Raw genomic sequence first — 6,362 nt, forward strand, 5'->3', positions numbered from 1 at the left:
TGGGCAGCAGCAGTGGGAGGGGGATCTCCAGGACTCACTGGAAACTAGAATGCCTCACTTTCCCCTCCCAAGGGGGACATGCGTCTGGTTGAACTGCCCGTAAGAGTAATTTGTTTATTCCATGGGCAGGTTAAAAATAGAAAGAGGAGAAGCCTACTAAGTAGGTCATACCACAAAGGTCCCGAGCACCTCCTGTGGGCCAGGCATCACACAGGCATTAGGACAGCACAACAGCTCTGCCTCTGCCCCCAAATGGCTCACAGGCTAGAGGAGGAAACAGCTGAGTTGCCAGGGAGACAAGGCTGGGATAGCAGAAGCCTGGGCACTGTATGTCCCCAGAGGAGCCTCACACAGCCTGGGAGTGTCAGGGAAGGATTCTGAGAGGGGCCAGTCTTATCAGTCATATCAAGACATGGAATCAGATGTCCCCAGTGCCCACCCAGTCCCAGCCAGGCTCGGACCTTCCCTTCATGCTGCGCCTGGTTGATCAGCCCCTCCTGTTCTGGCCACAACCACTTCCTCACCTCTTTTTCTTCCTTCCCTCACAGCCACCCACCCCAGAGGCGGATTAAGGTCAGTTGAGACCCTGGGTGCAGAAGAAAATATTGGGCCCCTTACATTAGAAAAAAGTGTAAAGTTGGGGTTTTGCAGAGCCCTTCAGAAGTCGGGGCCCAGGGTACACGCCCACCATTAAATCCGCCTCTAGCCCACACCCATGACTGTGCCCTCATGCTCTAGGCGAGCGGCCACACCACGGCCTGCCCCTCTGTGGCCTGCAGAGCCTCTGTGGCACTGCTCGCTCATGGGCCAGCGTCCCCTTCACACTGCCCCCCTCTGCAGAGCCCAGGGCCACTGCGGCCCTCTCATCCCAGCTTCCTTGCCCTCACGGACCCACGGGGCCTCGTAACCTGTTTGGGGCTGTCCTAAGTCCACTATCGAGACCCCCAAAATTCGTTCTTCTCTGGGCCCTGCACACTGGATAGGTGTGTGCAGCTCCCTGCTCTGCTTGACAGTCCCTCCATGCCAACCCCCTAGTCTCTGCTGCCCCCCAGCCCCAGGAACCTCCCTCTCCTCATTCAAGAGGTCTTTATTCTGGGCTCCAGGATGGGATACTTTTCTCCTATGTTGAATTTCCCCAAAACTTTTTTGTTAGAAGTCTTCCCTTTCCCCACAGTCATAATGAAACTCAGAGTACAGAAAAAACTCAGTTTGTATATTGGATCCCTTCTTCTTGGGTACTGAGAGAAGAGGACCCCGAAAGGACAGGCAAGAGGGGCGAGACGGACCGCAGCATCAGAAGCACCAACTCTGCAGTGTTAGGAAGAGCAGCACTCACTGAGCTTTCGCTGTGCACCAGGTGATGCTGTCAGATGTTTACAACAGAAGTCATTTTTCAGACAAGTGAAGCACAGAGAGGTTAATTGAGAGATGCCAAATGGTCAGGTGCATTGGAGCTGGGGTCTGTCCCCACAGCCCACTTGAGTGGACAGAGAAGAAGGAATCCTTGGTTGCAAATCTATCTGTGAGCCTGACTCACGGAGACCTGCAAGGTGAGCAGGTACAAGTAAGGGGGCACCAAAGGGGCAGCAGGTGTGGGACTTCCTGTCTGGGGTCCTCAGGTCTGAGAAGGGGACTCCCAGCCTCTGGCAGGCACTGACTCAACCGCCCTCTAGCCCCTCCCTGTCCCAGAGGCCCCCTCCTGAAACTATGGCCCCTGAGATAGGCCTGCAGGTAAGGCTGGCAAGTGCCTTGTTCCTGGCTGCCAGGAGATAAGTGGATACCTGTCGTGAATGTTCAAGGGAATGAGCAAACAGACGGCAACATAGGCTAGGAAGGTTATGGTGCACTTGCCAGGGGTGGGTTTGGGTAAATATTCACTCCAGACAAACAAAGAGCCTTGGAAGAAATTGATTGCTCACTCTCACACCCCCAGGCCCCTGCCCACGCTATGTCTTCCCCAGGACTCTCTTCTCCCACCTCTTCTAGCACCTGACTCCTCCTCCAGATCTCTGATTAAGTATGGCCTCCTCCAGGAAGCCTTCTGAGACTCAGACTGGACCGGGTGAGGATTTGTGTCAGTTTTACCCACATTTGCACTGGCCAGGTTTGCTTACAAGGTTAAAAGGATACCAGGCCACTGCCATGGAAACCTGCAGCCCAAGGGCTAGGGGGAGAGGTCTCATACCTCAGCCCAGTGATCCTCCAAGGACAGACCCTTCCCCAAGGGCCCCTCCTCAATTCCTTTCCACCTGAGTATCTCTAGCCATGCAGCTCACCTGCCTTTCCTCTGGGTGGTCAGACCATGGTGACTTTCTTCTTGTTCCTTTCTGGTTCTGCCCCTTCCAGCTCAGGGACCTTGAGAAAGTTATTTGACTTCTCTGTGTCTTATTTTCCTCATTTAGGAAATGGTACCTACCTCACAAGGCTATCATGAACATGAACATAAACCTCATAGCAAATATTGTAGTTCCCCATGTATAAGACACACCTTAATTTTGGGGTCTAAAATTTGGAGAGAAAAAAAGTATTACATAAAGTTATTGAACTCAAGTTTTATTCATCATAAAATTCATACAACTCATCCACGTGAAAAAGTGAGAAATGCAAGTAAAAAAACTACAACACTGTATAAGATGCATCCAGTCCCTAGACCCCAAATTTTTCCCCCAAAAAGGTGCGTCTTATACATGGGGAAATATGGTACCCCACTATTGCCATCTCTCATCACCGCTGAATTTTCCCATTTCTCAGCGTGTGCTGGGGACTGCACATCCCAGGCGACAGCAGAGCTCCCTTGTGCCCTCCAGGGGCAGCTCTCATGTTCTGCATCCTTCCAGGAACTTAAAGATTGAATGTTACACCACCCCCTCAATTTTTTGATCCAACTTGGTTTAAGTCAGAAAAGAATTAATTGTCCACAGCTGTCATATGCTGTGCCCTCCCCCTGGGGGTCATCAAATGACTGACTCCTTAAACATTCAATCCATAATGACAGTGTCACCTTTTTAGACAATCCTTTGGGGGCCCCCTATTTATTCAACATTCAGCCCCTACTCTATACCACACTCTGTTCTACTAGGGCTCTGCTGTGAACCACACAGGTGAAAATCCCTCCCCTTGCAGAGCTGACATTCTGGTGAAGATAGAGAAGTAACAAAATAAACAAGTATCCTGTAGAACACTGGTCCCCAACCCCTGGTCCATGAGCCATTTGGTACCGGTCCGCAGAGAAAGAATAAATAACTTACATTATTTCCATTTTATTTATATTTAAGTCTGAACGATGTTTTATTTTTTAAAAATGACGAGATTCCCTCTGTTACATCCATCTAAGACTCACTCTTGAGGCTTGTCTCGGTCACGTGATACATTTATCCGCCCCACCCTAAAGGCCAGTCCGTGAAAATATTTTCTAACATTAAACTGGTCCATGGCCCAAAAAAGGTTGGGGACCACTGCTGTAGAATATATCAGATAGTTTTAAAGTGCTGTGGAGTGAGATAAACCAGGAAAGGGAAGATCTGTGTGGACATACACTTTGGAGCAGAGTGAGGCCTCACCGAGGGTATACCTGAGAGTAAAGACTTGAAGGAGGCACGGGAGGGAGCAATGAAAGTGTCTGGGGAAGAGCGTTCCAGACAGGGGAACAGCGAGTATGGAGGCCCTGGGGCAGGACTGTGACCTCTGTGAGGTGAAGAGTGCCTTGTTCCTTGCCCTGCTCCCCCAGATATCAGTCTCGGCCTCTCCTTGAAGGGAAGCCAGCTCTATGGCTCCGGACCTCTGCCCACGGTGTAGGAGAGGGAAACATTGGGTGAATGATTGTAAATCTAAGTACAGTGGTACCTTGAGATACGACTTTAATTCGTTCTGTAACCAAGCTCGTAAGTTGGACAACTCGTATATCAAACAAATTTCTCCCATTTAAAATAACTGAAATAGATTTAATCTGTTCTAGCCCTGTGAAACATCACCAAACCATCCTAAATTATAAAAAAATACATGTTTTTAATTAAGAAACACACATGTATACTTTACGAATGCATAACAAAATATATGAAATAAAAGAAAAAAGTGTTATTTAGTACTGTATTCTTACCTTGGAGACAGTGCGGTTAACAGAGGTGAATGGCGGAGGAGGAGGGAGGGAGGAAGGGATGCAGGCAGTGTAGACATGTAAACTAAAACTGCACTTTCTTAACACTAAATGTAAACTAAAACTGCATTTTCTTTAAACAAAACTAAAAATGCACTTTCTTTACTTAAAATCAAACCACAAAAACTTAATTGTAAGAAAATGCACTTTCTTAACTTTAAATTTAACCTAAGCTTAACATCACGTATTTTTCATTTAATCATCGCCTGTTTTTACCTTTTTGGCTGCACTTTCAGCACTTTCACTTGCAGGACTTCTGAATAAAAATCTATCCAAAGAGGTTTGCTTTTGCCTGCCTTTTAAAATGTTACGGAAATGTGACAAACAAGTGTCATTAAAAAGTGCTGAAGCACGACCAGTTGAAACTTTTTCTGGGCGTTTCTTTTCAATGAAACTTGAAAGTAATAGAATCAATCAGAGTCCGAAAGACCAGTGTAACAGGCTTTAATGAAAGGAAACCTGCCGGGCTGTCTCTTAAGAGAAAGCAGCCCCAGCTACAGACTCAGACCACGTTTTAAGGGCTACGTTTAGGGAAGTACAAAGGGTAGCGGGGCATTTGCTGATTGGCTGTCGCTATCGCTAGGCACAGGGGTGCTTTTCACCAATTATGGATGTTGGTGCATTTTCAATCATCAGCAGTTTCAACCGTCCATGACTCCATCGGACATTCCTTTGTGGTTGGTCACCTGCCGCAAGCCCTAAAACGAAACTCATGCTGGCAGGGTTAAAAAAATGCAACCTAAGATTCCCGACTATTTGATATATTTATATAAAAAGGAAAGAGAATGATTCCTAGAGAGGCTCAAGGGAAAGGGGACGGAGGTCATCATCTTCTGTAACTTCTTCCTGCTGAGGGGTGGTGAAGGGTTATGGCCTCTCTAGGGATCACTCTCAGTGGGGAGTAGAGAGGTGCAGTGATGGCTTCCTGCTGGGTAGGGGTGTATTTACAGGGGCCCAGATTTTTCTGTTTTGTGAGGGCAGGTTTCAGGGTTGGTGAGTAGGGCTAGGTAGATTTCTCCAATTTTCTGATTGGCGAAGGCCTGCATGCGGTTCTGTAAGAAACTAGTGAAAAGAGGTAAGAGGCAGGGTCCAAAAGCTAGAATAATAAATAGGAGAGTGAGTGGACCAATGAAAGGCAATAGTCAAGACACCGCCCTGGCCGGTTAGCTCAGCGGTAGAGCGTCGGCCTAGCGTGCGGAGGACCCGGGTTCGATTCCCGGCCAGGGCACACAGGAGAAGCGCCCATTTGCTTCTCCACCCCTCCGCCGCGCTTTCCTCTCTGTCTCTCTCTTCCCCTCCCGCAGCCAAGGCTCCATTGGAGCAAAAGATGGCCCGGGCACTGGGGATGGCTCTGTGGCCTCTGCCCCAGGCGCTAGAGTGGCTCTGGTCGCAATATGGCGACGCCCAGGATGGGCAGAGCATCGCCCCCTGGTTGGCAGAGCGTCGCCCCCTGGTGGGCGTGCCGGGTGGATCCCGGTCGGGCGCATGCGGGAGTCTGTCTGACTGTCTCTCCCTGTTTCCAGCTTCAGAAAAATGAAAAAAAAAAAAAGAAAAAAAAAATAGTCAAGACACCCAGTTTGTGCGAAACCACTGGTTCCATGACTCGGTTTGTTTTTCACGGATTGACTGGGCTCATTCCTTTAATTTGATTGCCATGTCTCTAACTAGTCCTGACTGATTAAGGTAAAAGCAACACTCTTCTCCTAGAAAGACATAAATACTTCCTTTTTCTGCCGTTAAGAGATCAAGTCCTCGGTGATTTTGTAGTGTGATGGCGGCTAAGGAATCAATTTGATCCTGAAGTTTTACTGGGGTGGAGGCAATTTCTTTTAGGGAGCTTTGGAGGTCTTCAGAGAGAGTGTGGTAATAGGACATGGCAGTGGCCAGTTCCCCTGCCCCTAGACCTACTCCTGTAGAGATTCCTAAAGCGACAAGAAGAGGGATTACCTGTACAGCTCGTTTAGTCCTTATATTGACGGTTAGTATGCTAGGAATTGGAAGAGGCTCATGGGGTGGGATTAGGTTGATATTTGGGGTGAGATAGACTAGGATACAAGTTCCTGTCCAATTAGTAGGGAGACACATATAGGTGTTGGTCCCACACAAGTAGAAAGCCCCTGATTGGGTGAGGCAGGCTGAGAGGTGAATAGAGAATAGATGGACAAAGGGTCGGTTTCGTCCATCCGGCTCTGAACTCCAGACAGTCAAG

Source organism: Saccopteryx leptura, chromosome 3 (genome assembly GCF_036850995.1).
Source record: "Saccopteryx leptura isolate mSacLep1 chromosome 3, mSacLep1_pri_phased_curated, whole genome shotgun sequence".
Taxonomy (NCBI): domain Eukaryota; kingdom Metazoa; phylum Chordata; class Mammalia; order Chiroptera; family Emballonuridae; genus Saccopteryx; species Saccopteryx leptura.